This window comes from Bos indicus, unplaced genomic scaffold (assembly GCF_029378745.1).
Source record: "Bos indicus isolate NIAB-ARS_2022 breed Sahiwal x Tharparkar unplaced genomic scaffold, NIAB-ARS_B.indTharparkar_mat_pri_1.0 scaffold_84, whole genome shotgun sequence".
NCBI lineage: Eukaryota > Metazoa > Chordata > Mammalia > Artiodactyla > Bovidae > Bos > Bos indicus.
In genome coordinates, this window is record NW_027223741.1 from 84,616 (window position 1) to 97,128 (window position 12,513).

General features: G+C 45.1%; 1 long non-coding RNA gene across 1 annotated transcript; it reads left to right on the top strand.

Annotated features, from left to right (window-relative positions):
- The first annotated feature begins 4,006 nt into the window (after nt 1-4,006).
- Nucleotides 4,007-10,593, top strand: LOC139182093 (uncharacterized). The gene is made up of 2 exons (XR_011565673.1): nt 4,007-5,741; nt 9,575-10,593. It is a non-coding gene; the product is annotated as an uncharacterized lncRNA (long non-coding RNA).
- The last annotated feature ends 1,920 nt before the right edge of the window (nt 10,594-12,513 follow it).

The following is a 12,513-nucleotide window of genomic DNA, read 5'->3' on the forward strand; positions in this document are numbered from 1 at the left end:
AGCACACAACAATCAATTGCATTTATATATACTAGCAGTGAACACTGGAAATCAAAATTAAAACCACAATAACATTTGCAATTGCTCCAAAGAAAATAAAATATGTAGGCATGAATCTAACAAAATGTGTACAAGATCTATATGCTGAAATATAAAAAGCATTGATATATGAAATTGAGAAAGACCTACAGAAATGGAGAAACATATTGTATTCATGGATTGGAAGACAAGACACATGAAAGCTGTCAGTTCTTCCTAAATTGTTCTGTAGGTTTAATGCAATTCCTAGCCAAATCTGAGAAAGGTTTTTTGTAGACATAGATGAGCTTATTCTAAAATTTATACAGAAAGGTATGGGACCCAGAATAATTAAAACAATTTGAAAAGGAAGAATAAAGTGGGGGAACCACTCTACTTGATATTAATCCTACTATATATCTGTAACAATAAAAACTGGATGCTGTTGACAGAGGGATAGACATAGAAACTGATATAAGGAAAGAGACAAACTAGGAATGGACCCATACAATACCCAACTGATGTTTGACCAAGGTGTAAAGGCAGTTCAATGGAGGAAAGATAGTTATTTTTAAAATGATGCTGGAGCAACTGGACATCCACAGGCAAAAAGTGAACCTCAATCTAAATCTCATGTCTTATATAAAAATTAACTCAATGAATCACAGATTTAAATGTAAAACTTAAAACTATAATACTATAAAATATAGGGGAAAAATTGACCTAGGGCTAAACAAAGCATAACTTATATGCAGAGTACATCATGAGAAATGCTGGGTTGGATGAAGCAAAGCTGGAATCAAGATTACTGGGAGAAATATCAATAACCTCAGATATGCAGATGACACCATCCTTATGGCAGAAAGCGAAGAAGAACTAAAGAGCCTCTTGATGAAAGTGAAAAAGGAGAGTGAAAAAGTTGGCTTAAAACTCAACATTCAGAAAACTAAGATCATGGTATCTGGTCCCATCACTTCACGGTAAATAGATGGGGAAGCAGTGGAAACAGTGACAGATTATTTTCTTGGCTCCCAAATCACTGCAGGTGTTGACTAAAGACATGAAATTAAAAGACACTTGCTCCTTGGAAGAAAAGTTATGACGAACTTAGACAGCACATTAAAAAGCAGAAACATTACTTTGCCAACATAGGTCTGTCTAATCAAGGCTATGGTTTTTCCAGTGGTCATGTATGGATGTGAGAGTTGGACTCTGAAGAAAGCTGAGTGCCGAAGAATTGCTGCTTTTGAACTGTGGTGTTGGAGAAGACTCTTGAGAGTCCCGTGGACTGCAAGGAGATCCAACCAGTCTATCCTAAAGGAAATCAGTCCTGAATATTCATTGGAGGGACTGATGCTGAAGCTGAAACTCCAATACTTTTGCCACCTGATGCAAAGAGCTGACTCATTGGAAAAGTCCCTGATGCTGGGAAAGATTGAAGGCTCGAGGAGAAGGGGACGACATAGGTTGGATGGCACCACCGACTCAGTGGACATGAGTTTGAGTAAACTCCAGGAGTTGGTGATGGACAGGGAGGCCTGGCGTGCTGCAATCCATGGGGTCACAAAGAGTCGGACAGGACTGAGCAACTGAACCGAACTGAACTGAAACAAAGCGTTCTTAGACTTATTGTCAAAACACAATCCATAAGAGGAAAAACTGACTAATTGGACCTCATCAAAATTAAAAATGTTTGTTCTATAAATGCTTAGGGGAAGAGGATGCAATCTGGTGGAAAATATTTGCAAACCACGTATGCAACAAAGGATCAGTACCTAAATAAAGAACTCTTAAAAATTGACTGTAAGAAACTATTCAATTAGAAGATTCCAAGATATATGAAGAAACGTTTCACTGAAAAGGATATACAGATGTTAAATACACACAAGAAAAGATAGCAGCTGTCATTAGGCACTAGGGAAATGCAATTTAAAACCACAATAATATATCACTGTACTCCCATCACAATGGCTAAAATGAAAAATAATGACAACAGCAAATACTGACAAGGATGTAGAGAAACTGGATCTCTCATTCACTTCTGGTGGGAATGTAAATAGTGTAGGCACTCTATAAAAGCATATGGCAGTTCTTACAAAACTAATCATGCACTTGCCATACAATCCAGGAACTGTACTATTGGGCATTTATTCAGGGGAAATGAAAATTTAGGTTATGCAAAATCTGTAGACAAATGTTCATCGCCCCTTTATTTGTAATTGCCAAAATTTGGAATCAATCCTGATATCCTGCAATATATGAATGGTCAAACAAGCTGTGATACCTCCATACCATGGAATACTACTCCGCAGTAAAAAGAACAAACTCTTGACATTGGAACAACTTTAATAGATCTCCGGAGAACTATGTTGAGTGGAAAAAGCCAACTTCCAAAGGTAACCTATGTATGATTCCATGTAATATTCTTAAATGACAAAATTACAGAGATGGAGAACAGTTTAGTGGTTGTCAGGAAGAGAGGGACAGAAGATGAGTAACAGTGGAGACCCTTGTGGTGTTGGCACTGTTTAGTATCTTGACTATGGTGGTGATCACATCAACCTACACGTGATAACTTTTCTTAGAGCTGTACACACAGGCAGATGGGTGCATATAGAATTGTTGAAATTGGAATAAGGCGGATAGATGGTGCTGATGTCAATTTCCTGTTTGTAATAGTGTACTATAGATATGCTCTGCCAGGTGGCCCTGTGGTAAAGAATCCACCTGCCAATGCAGGAGACATGGATTCGATTTCTGGGTTGGGAAGATCCCCTGGAGGAGGAAATGGCAACCCACTCCAGTATTCTTGCCTGGGAAATCTCACTGACAGTGGAACCTGGAGAGCTACATACAGTCCATGGGGTCACAAAAGAGTAGGACAGGACAGTGACTAAACAACAACTATAGATATACATGATGTTATCATTGGGAGTGAAAGGTATTTGAGATCCCTGTGAATTATTTCTTACAATTGCATATAAATCTATGATTATCTCAAAGTAAAACTTCTTAAGAATGACTATGAGATGATCTGTGCTTGATCCCCCATTTAATAAGTAGAGAAAAATAAAGCATAGAGATAATCATCAGTTTAGCTTGAAAAAGACCTGGTACGAAGTCTAGGTTAGGACCCACGTTGGAGTTCCCAATTCAGAAATCAAGACTGGAATGAATATAAGGACCAGCAGCATTTACACTCATGAAGAACCTTTCAGAGCATTCCAGCACCCCCTTATACAGTTGCCAAGGGTACAAGATATCCTGAGCAAAAACTGCCCAGTTGAAAAGAACCATTTGATCATAATAAATCATTGGAAGATTTTAAGCCACTAGGTTTGGGGATGGTTTGTTATGGAGTAATCAGAATACTACATCAAGCGAGGGGAGCCAGTGGTTGTAGCCAAATAGATGAGTTGTTAAATCTCAGTGAGTCTACTGATTTTTAATACTGGGATCTATGCTTGTCCCCGTCTGTTCCCTGACACCCATTTTCCTGAATACTCTCTAAGCACATTGGGAGTGATGATGGGGGTTGGGGGATGCAGATACAAAGGAAATTAAACAACCAGTCCTTGGCCTTGAGGAACTCAGTATAGTGAGACAAAACATCAGTGCCTTAAGTGGCATGAGAATGGTTAAGAGGCAACAAATCAGCAAGTTCAAACTAATATGCTGCTGCTACTGCTGCTAAGTCGCTTCAGTCGTGTCCGACTGTGTGCGACCCCAGAGCTGGCAACCCACCAGCCTCCCCCGTCCCTGGGATTCTCCAGGCAAGAACACTGGAGTGGGTTGTCATTTCCTCCTCCAATGCATGAAAGTGAAAAGTGAAAGTGAAGTCGCTCAGTCCTGTCTGACTCTTAGCGACCCCATGGAGTGCAGCCCTCTAGGCTCCTCCTTCCATGGGATTTTCTAGGCAAGAGTACTGGAGTGGGGTGCCATTGCCTTCTCCCTCAAACTAATATAGTACAGCACAAATTGAATGCATGTGGTAATGTGTGGCTACCTAGGTGGCAGGATGGAGCTAGACATTTTGGGCCCTGAAGGCAACATTTCAGAAAGGGCCAAGTTTTCTTTGTTAACACTGAAATAAACATCCCCAGCAATTCAGGGCTAGTTGGATGATATTAACACTTGTGAAGAAAGAAAAAAAAAAGAGTTAACTTCCAGGGATAATTATTTTTGTTTTCATTCTCCTTTGTTCTCTCTTCATGATATATGATATGGTTTTGGCAAGCACAATTGCTCTGAGCATCAGTTTCCTCATCTATAGACTGGCAATAACAGCCAGAGAGCAGCGGGTTGAAAGTCAGGAAATCCTAACTGGAAGGTCAAATCTATCTAGCGTGGCCTTCCATACATCAGGTCTCCCGCTCCCTCCTCCATCAGTTTCTTCTGTGACAGGAAGAGGTTGATTAGAATGGTCCAGAAGTTCCTCGCCAACTCCAACACTTGAGGCCATGGACAGATCATTCGGTTTGTTGTGAGAGTTTAAAAAGTAATGATGATGCATAGGAAAGTACTCTGTAAGCCATAAAGTGGCATGTTGATGTTAAGAGTATCAAATATAAGGCAGTTCCACCTTGAAAAAATCCTGCAGCTCTCCTTTAAATTTAGGAGCTCAAAATATAAATGGGTACTGTCTGTCAAGGCACCGCTTTCAGGCCCTTAGAGAATTCTGATAATTTGTACCTCTTGCTCATGGAATAAACTCAAATCTGGACTAGTCCATCTCGGGTTCACCAAGGGGTCAGCAGTGATATTGCGATTTCACGGATGGGTTCTTGGTGAGCCACTCCCAAGTTTTCTTCAAGACACCTAACAGTCACTGGAGACCCTTTCCCTGGGTCTTAGGAACTCTCTTGGTGAACGAAAGCAGATTTCTAAGTCGTCCCTTGTCCCTCCACAGACACACACTCATCGCCATCCTGCCTTGAAGGGCACCAACGTTTTGTCACTTTACTAGCCGCGATGTGGATTTGAGATACACCCCGAAATGATCAGCAGCCTGCTATAGGGCATCATTTTCGAGGCCAATTCATCCCGCGTCCCGCGCGCCGGCTGGGGACCAGACCAGATGCACGCAGAGTGGCCGTGGTGCCGGAAGAGAGGAGGCTGAGGGCTTCCAGCAGGGAAGTCGGAGGGCAGCCGGGGTCATCAGGCCGTGAGCAAGCGGCGGGGAGCTCCTAGGCGCCTCCAGCGCGGAGCGGGAGGAGGGGCCGGAGGAGATGTGCGGTCCCTTTAAGACCCCAACGCTCGCTTAGCCAGAGGTTCGGGGGCGGGGGGCGCTGCGTGATGGGAAAGTCGCCCGCTAAGCCTCACACTTTCTCCCGATTTCTTAACTTTCGGGTCGGGGGATAGGGGAGAAAGCGGCGGTATCCGGGAGGCGAGAGGGTGCGGGCTTGCAGCTGCTGCGTGGTCGCGGACTTCCCGCCCGCGCCGAGCCGCCGGCCTCACGGGCCGAGTAGGGGGCGGGCGGCGAGCGGGCAGGTGGCCCCGGGCCGCCGCACCCGCGCCTTGGCTCTGCCCCAGGGAGCCGGGCGAGCTGCTGCTCCCTCGTGGTGTGAGGGCGGTGATGATTTTCCTCCCACCCACTTCCGAGTCCTCCTCCCCCCTCGCACGCACTCTAGCTCTCGCCACAACCTGCGAATCCCAGACCTCGGAGGAGCGCCCCGGAGAGCTCGGAGCGCCTGCACGCGTGGACCACGGAGGCCGGTGGCCAGGTCAGTGAGAGGTGCCCGGCGCCTGCTTTCCCTCTCTTCCTTTCCAGCGTTTGCACAGGTGGGCCGTCTTCCCCCAGGGCACCCCAACCTCCCCGAACCTGCCTCCTCAGCCGGCTCCCTGCTCCAGCTGCCCGCGGCCCGGCTGGAGGTGGGGCCCAGGGCGCTGCACCAAGGTAGGTGGGTGGGTGGGGAGGGGGGTCGGCTCCCTTCGGATTTGAACTCGCCACTCCCGCTTGGCCTGCTTAGTTCCAGGCTCTGGAGCTGCGGGGAGGCCCCTTGGGTAGCCATCTAACAGGTTCTGAAGTCACCTTAGTGATTGCCTGTGTCCCGAGTCTTTTTTGCTTGCTTGCTGAAGTGCCCTGGATCAGTAAATGGTTCCCACGTACTCAAGTTAAGGAAACAGAGCAGAAGGGGCTGGAGGCGCCTCTGTCCTCCTTGTGGACATCTGCCTCATTTTCTGGCCCGGACCACTGGGGTCAGAGTTGGACCCGCTAAGCTCAGGGTGCAAGGCAGTATTGCCAGAACTCAGGGCCTGGAAAGCCTGCCTTCTAGTTCCTGTCGGCCCTGCCACTAACTTTATGAGAATGGGCAGTTGAGTTCTCTGGGCTCCAGGATGCCCATTTTGAAGGTGGAGTTGTTGTGGGGAATCAAAAGGAAATGATAGATAGCATGGTATTTTGCAAACCAAACTCCAGTCGTTTGTCCATCATAGCAGCGACGGAGGCATCTCAACTCAGACCAGAGACACCCTGGCCAGAAGCTGCCATTTTTCAGGGCCAGCCCACTGCCAGTGAATGGAGCTTTTCTTGTTGGGTGGTAGACTGGGGAGAGGATTTTAGCTGAGGGACTCTGGCCTGCGACTCCAGTGTCATCTTACTGTTTGTCCAAAAGAGAATTGTTACCCTGGGGGATGTCCCACAGACAATAGTGCATGTAAGATTACAAGGGTAGTGAAGCCTCTAGGAAGGATTAAAGGAACACTGTGGGGCATGACGGAGAAGGCAATGGCACCCCACTCCAGTACTCTTGCCTGGAAAATCCCATGGATGGAGGAGCCTGGCGGGCTACAGTCCATGGGGTCGCTAAGAGTCGGACACGACTGAGCGACTTCACTTTGACTTTTCACTTTCCTGCATTGGAGAAGGAAATGGCAACCCACTCCAGTGTTCTTGCCAGGAGAATCCCAGGGACGGGGGAGCCTGGTGGGCTGCCGTCTCTGGGGTCGCACAGAGTCGGACACGACTGAAGCGACTTAGCAGCAGCAGCAGCAGTGGGGCATGAAGAGCTGGTTGACCTGCCCACCCTTTAGCCTTCCTTTGGGAATGTTTCTGATTCTATTCTACCCAGGAGACCTCTTCTGAGAACGGACAGAGCCTTGGCACTTGGCCGCCCAGATCCCTTGCAGTCACAGCCAGGCAAGGAGACTTTGGTCCCCTGGCTCATTGCAAATGAACTTGGTGAATGCTTGTTTCACGAAGGCACCTTAATGGGTACATTTCTTTAAGATCTTACGTGTTTCTTAGACTCCTGTAAAGCCCACTCACCCTCCCCAGCTCCGCAGCATTGGTCTCAGAATTTTTGTTTTCTTTGTTGTTTTCTTGTTGGGGCCTGGCTTTCCCCCAGATATGTCAATGGCTACATTTCTAAGTAACCTGTAAAAGAGCCAGCGCAAGTTCCATGGCACAACGGCCTGTGTGAAGCAGAGAGTTAGTGCCGAAATAACGCCAGTTAACTGGATCAAAGTATAATTTGAAAAATTAAGGACAGTTTGGCTCTTTGCAAGTGTAAGAATCGGCACATTTGCTGAGCAATGCTCACTCGTGTTTATTGTTGCAGCCCCAACAAATGTCTTGAACTGTTCTCCTCCCCCCAAAAGAAAAAGTTAAAGGGATAAAGAGAAATTTAACAGAGTCCTGGGGAGAGAACTCTTCTAAGTTTATAGCTCCATACAGAACATAAAGGCAGGACTTCAGGATCTTGTAAATCAAAAGTGATTATTTATAAAGAGATTCATTTTCTGATGTTCTTCAGCCCAGCCAGGGAGGCCACAGGGATGACAGGAATGCCAAAAGAGATTAATTGCTCTCTAGTCGCCAGCTTTTCTCTTTGCTCATACCATTAGTTGAGACCCAAGAAAAGCAAAAAAAGAAAAAACAAAAACCAAAACCTAAGAGCCGTTTTCTTGCCAGCTTGAGTTATGAGGCAATGCTACTGTTCACCAAATCACCCAACCATTGTACAAGAAAAACAATCCCGTTGGTTCTTGCATAGGGAGACCCGAAAACCACGGCTTCAAAAATCCCCCCTGAGAGCCATATGTGATTATGATAAATTAGATTTCAGTGGTTTAAAAAAAATCTTTCTCCTTTGGAGACTTGGGGAATAAGCTTATTAAAGAAGGCTCGGGAAGAACCTCACTGGGGTGAGTCGCTGTGTTAAAGCTGTTCATGGAAATGATTTGCTTCAAGGGAACCTGGTAACTCTAAGAGGACAGAGCTGGACATTCTGAGTGATTGAAGGAGGGCAGAAACTCCCAGAAGGGATATGGTCGTCAGAACCCAGGTCTTTTGAAGGCTATGAACATGTCCCAGGAAAATTTAGTCGTTGTTTAAGGAGCAGGAAGGAGGTAGAGAGGCAAATCGGTGCTGCAAATCCTGGCTGATACCATAAATTATTCTCTATGACCAGTTCTGCTTTGGTTACATACTCTTAATTTGAAACCATGGATTTTAAATTATCTGGCCAACTTCATAATATTTAAAGTAAGAGTGGTGGCATTCACATCGTGGCCCAAAGACAATTCAGTTCTCCAGAATGATCATCTTGTATTCCATCCAGCTCTCTATACTCAATATTTAGGTTGGACCTGCTGAAAAGATTGTTGAACTCACTTCCCATCCAATGTTAATCCCAGACTAAAATATGGTGTTTCTTGAGTTATTTAAATATTTTCAAATCCCGCTTTGGAAGAGTTTTGCCAGCTCTAAAGTCGATGGAAATGACCTGTGGCTGGATATAATCGATAGCAAACCTTCTGTGTTCTAAGCCTCAAAAAGCTTTCCACTCCTGAGACTGGAAATGCAGTTCTCCTATTTTTAGGAATGGTAGGTGCTTTTGGGGTGGTCTTTTGCGTGGTGATGCAATGTGAACATATTACCTACTTAAGTTTGCCCAATATTCCTTAAATGGTCCATTTAAAATTTCCATTTCACAGGGGACTTCATGTGAGAGGAATATGTCCGAACCATTCAGGTGCTTACATCACATCCATTTGCTAATCACATCTGTCTTTTCCAACATAAGTAACCAAACTGAAAATCCTTATAGATCTCATAAGAGACACAGGCAAAACACTGATCAATGCTTGCCCCATCCCTGAAGGATTAAAAATAATGGTAGTCTTGAAGCTAAGATCAGTTGACTTTGGTTTCAGAAATTGTTTGGGTCACTGCCTATTATTTTTATCTTGTTTGCCAAAATGGCCATTTTGCAAACCCCAGTTTCCCTTTTCTCCCAAAGAAAATCTCTTGAGAAGTCAACTTTAATTCCCTTAGAAATGAGGATTTCAAAATTTATTTTTTCTTTCCTATGACTTGCCTGTAAGGATTTAGCCTTAGCGTTGGATAGGAATGTATGTTCGTCCACTTAAATTTTCCCCCACAGTCTTTGCAAGGCAGGAGAGGCAAGTTCTCTTTCTTTGCAGGAAAACAGTGCTTACTACACATGTAAATTCCCCCAGCCCTTCCCGCCCCCCAGTAGGTTAGAAGCCTGAGATAAGAGGTCTCCATCAGTTCCAGTAGATCTGTTCTTTTTGTCTGCTTTCTTCCCAACAGCTTGAGTACACGGGGCCCTGAAAGTTTCAAGTTGCCTTTTGCACTGGCTGGAATGAGAAAAAAGTGGAAGATGGGCTGCATGGGAGGCATGAGATACATCTTTTCCTTGTTGCTGTTCTTTCTTTTCCTAGAAGGAAGCAGAACAGAGCAAGTAAAACATAAGTGTCTTGAGTTTAAAAAAAAAAAAACAAGATACTTTCTTGTCATTTCTTTGAGAAGGTGCTTATAATCTGAAGAGATTGCAAGTTAGCCCAAATGTGGCCCTGCCACGAATCTAAGAAAGTAAATATTACTGGTTTATGTGTGAGTTGATAAAAGGAGAGCTTTGAATCAGGCCAATGAATTTGGGGCTGTTTTTCTGATTATCATGTAGTTTTCATCTCATAGAACACATGACACATTAGTTATTTTCCATTTCCTGTTCTGAACTGTACAAATTTCATTCCATTTTACGTAATTCTAGAAATATCTGACAGATGAGCTGGATTTTTTCCCAAATTTCAGACTCTTCAGCAAAGGATTTCACTTTATGAAAAAGAATAACACAGAAAAGAAAAAGAAAAAAAAAAAAAAAGTAAAGCAGGCTCTGCCTATTCTCTTCTGCTGAAAAATGAAGAAGGAAAAAACCTTCACACGAACTGGATTGAGATGAAAAACCCTTTGAGGAAATTGAGATTCCAGGGACCGTGAGCAAATTGGATGCCATTTGTTGAACAGAACGTCCCTGCAAAGCCAGGGAATATTTCTAGAAAATCAGCGATCCGTGTCATGGGCTGACACTTTGGAGAAAGCCGAGTGGCAGGAAAGGGGGGTAATTAACCCTCCTTGCGGCCACATTTGGGAGACTTATGAGTAACCATTGACATCTCTGCCCTTGTTAGGAGCTGTCTGCCTGCCTTTGCCCACTGTGAGCCTCACCTTCTTTGGGCCATTCGCAGCCACCTCCAAGGTGGACCCTGGCTCTGCATTTGAAGGAAAAGCCCTCTCTCTAGTTCCCCTTTTTGGCTGCATCAAAAGAAGCACAATGTGGAACTGGTCCAAGACGGGGCATTCTCTGCTCCACTGAACTTATTCATGAGAAGGAAGTGTGTAAGTATGCCTGGTAGGAACTGAAACAGCATCTGAAGCCCATCACTTCAACACGTATCCCCTTTATCAGCTTAAGTTAAATATATTGGGCATGAGGCTCTCTGTTAGGGAGAACAGTGCCGAATCTGTTCCATTGTTACCTGTCTTTCTGCTTCACTATGGTTTTCATAGTAAAGTGAGTCTCCTTCCTGGAAGAAATGGGGCTTTTGATTAGGCTTTTAAACATGAGTGATCCATTGTAATCTCGTATGATTGAGACACAAAAAAGGAAGTTTGAGCAGGGCACAGTAGGAGCAAGAGAGCTTAAATCAGCCTCTTCTCTTGTAGTCCTCAGCCGACCCATTTTCCTGAATACTCTCTAAGCACATTGGGAGTGATGATGGGGGTTGGGGGATGCAGATACAAAGGAAATTAAACAACCAGTCCTTGGCCTTGAGGAACTCATTATAGTGAGACAAAACATCAGTGCCTTAAATGGCATGAGAATGGTTATGAGGCAACAAATCAGCAAGTTCAAACTAATATAGTACAGCACAAATGGAATGCATGTGGTAATGTGTGGCTACCTAGGTAGCAGGATGGAGCTAGACATTTTGGGCCCTGAAGGCAACATTTCAGAAAGGGCCAAGTTTTCTTTGTTAACACTGAAATAAACATCCCCAGCAATTCAGGGCTAGTTGGATGATATTAACACTTGTGAAGAAAGAAAAAAAAAAGAGTTAACTTCCAGGGATAATTATTTTTGTTTTCATTCTCCTTTGTTCTCTCTTCGTGATATATGATATGGTTTTGGCAAGCACAACTGCTCTGAGCATCAGTTTCCTCATCTATAGACTGGCAATAACAGCCAGAGAGCAGTGGGTTGAAAGTCAGGAAATCCTAACTGGAAGGTCAAATCTATCTAGCGCGGCCTTCCATACATCAGGTCTCCGGCTCCCTCCTCCATCAGTTTCTTCTGTGACAGGAAGAGGTTGATTAGAATGGTCCAGAAGTTCCTGCCAACTTCAACACTTGAGGCCACGGACAGATCATTAGGTTTGTTGTGAAAGTTTAAAAAGTAATGATGATGCATAGGAAAGTACTCTGTAAGCCATAAAGTGGCATGTTGATGTTAAGAGTATCAAATATAAGGCAGTTCCACCTTGAAAAAATCCTGCAGCTCTCCTTTAAATTTAGGAGCTCAAAATATAAATGGGTACTGTCTGTCAAGGCACCGCTTTCAGGCCCTTAGAGAATTCTGATAATCTGTACCTCTTGCTCATGGAATAAACTCAAATCTGGACTAGTCCATCTCGGGTTCACCAAGGGGTCAGCAGTGATATTGCGATTTCACGGATGGGTTCTTGGTGAGCCACTCCCAAGTTTTCTTCAAGACACCTAACAGTCACTGGAGACCCTTTCCCTGGGTCTTAAGAACTCTCTTGGTGGACGAAAGCAGATTTCTAAGTCGTCCCTTGTCCCTCCACAGACACACACTCATCGCCATCCTGCCTTGAAGGGCACCAACGTTTTGTCACTTTACTAGCCGCGATGTGGATTTGAGATACACCCCGAAATGATCAGCAGCCTGCTATAGGGCATCATTTTCGAGGCCAATTCATCCCGCGTCCCGCGCGCCGGCTGGGGACCAGACCAGGTGCACGCAGAGCGGCCGTGGTGCCGGAAGAGAGGGCGCTGAGGGCTTCCAGCAGGGAAGTCGGAGGGCAGCCGGGGTCATCAGGCCGTGAGCAAGCGGCGGGGAGCTCCTAGGCGCCTCCAGCGCGGAGCGGGAGGAGGGGCCGGAGGAGATGTGCGGTCCCTTTAAGACCCCAACGCTCGCTTAGCCAGAGGAGCCGGGGTTGGGGGGGGGG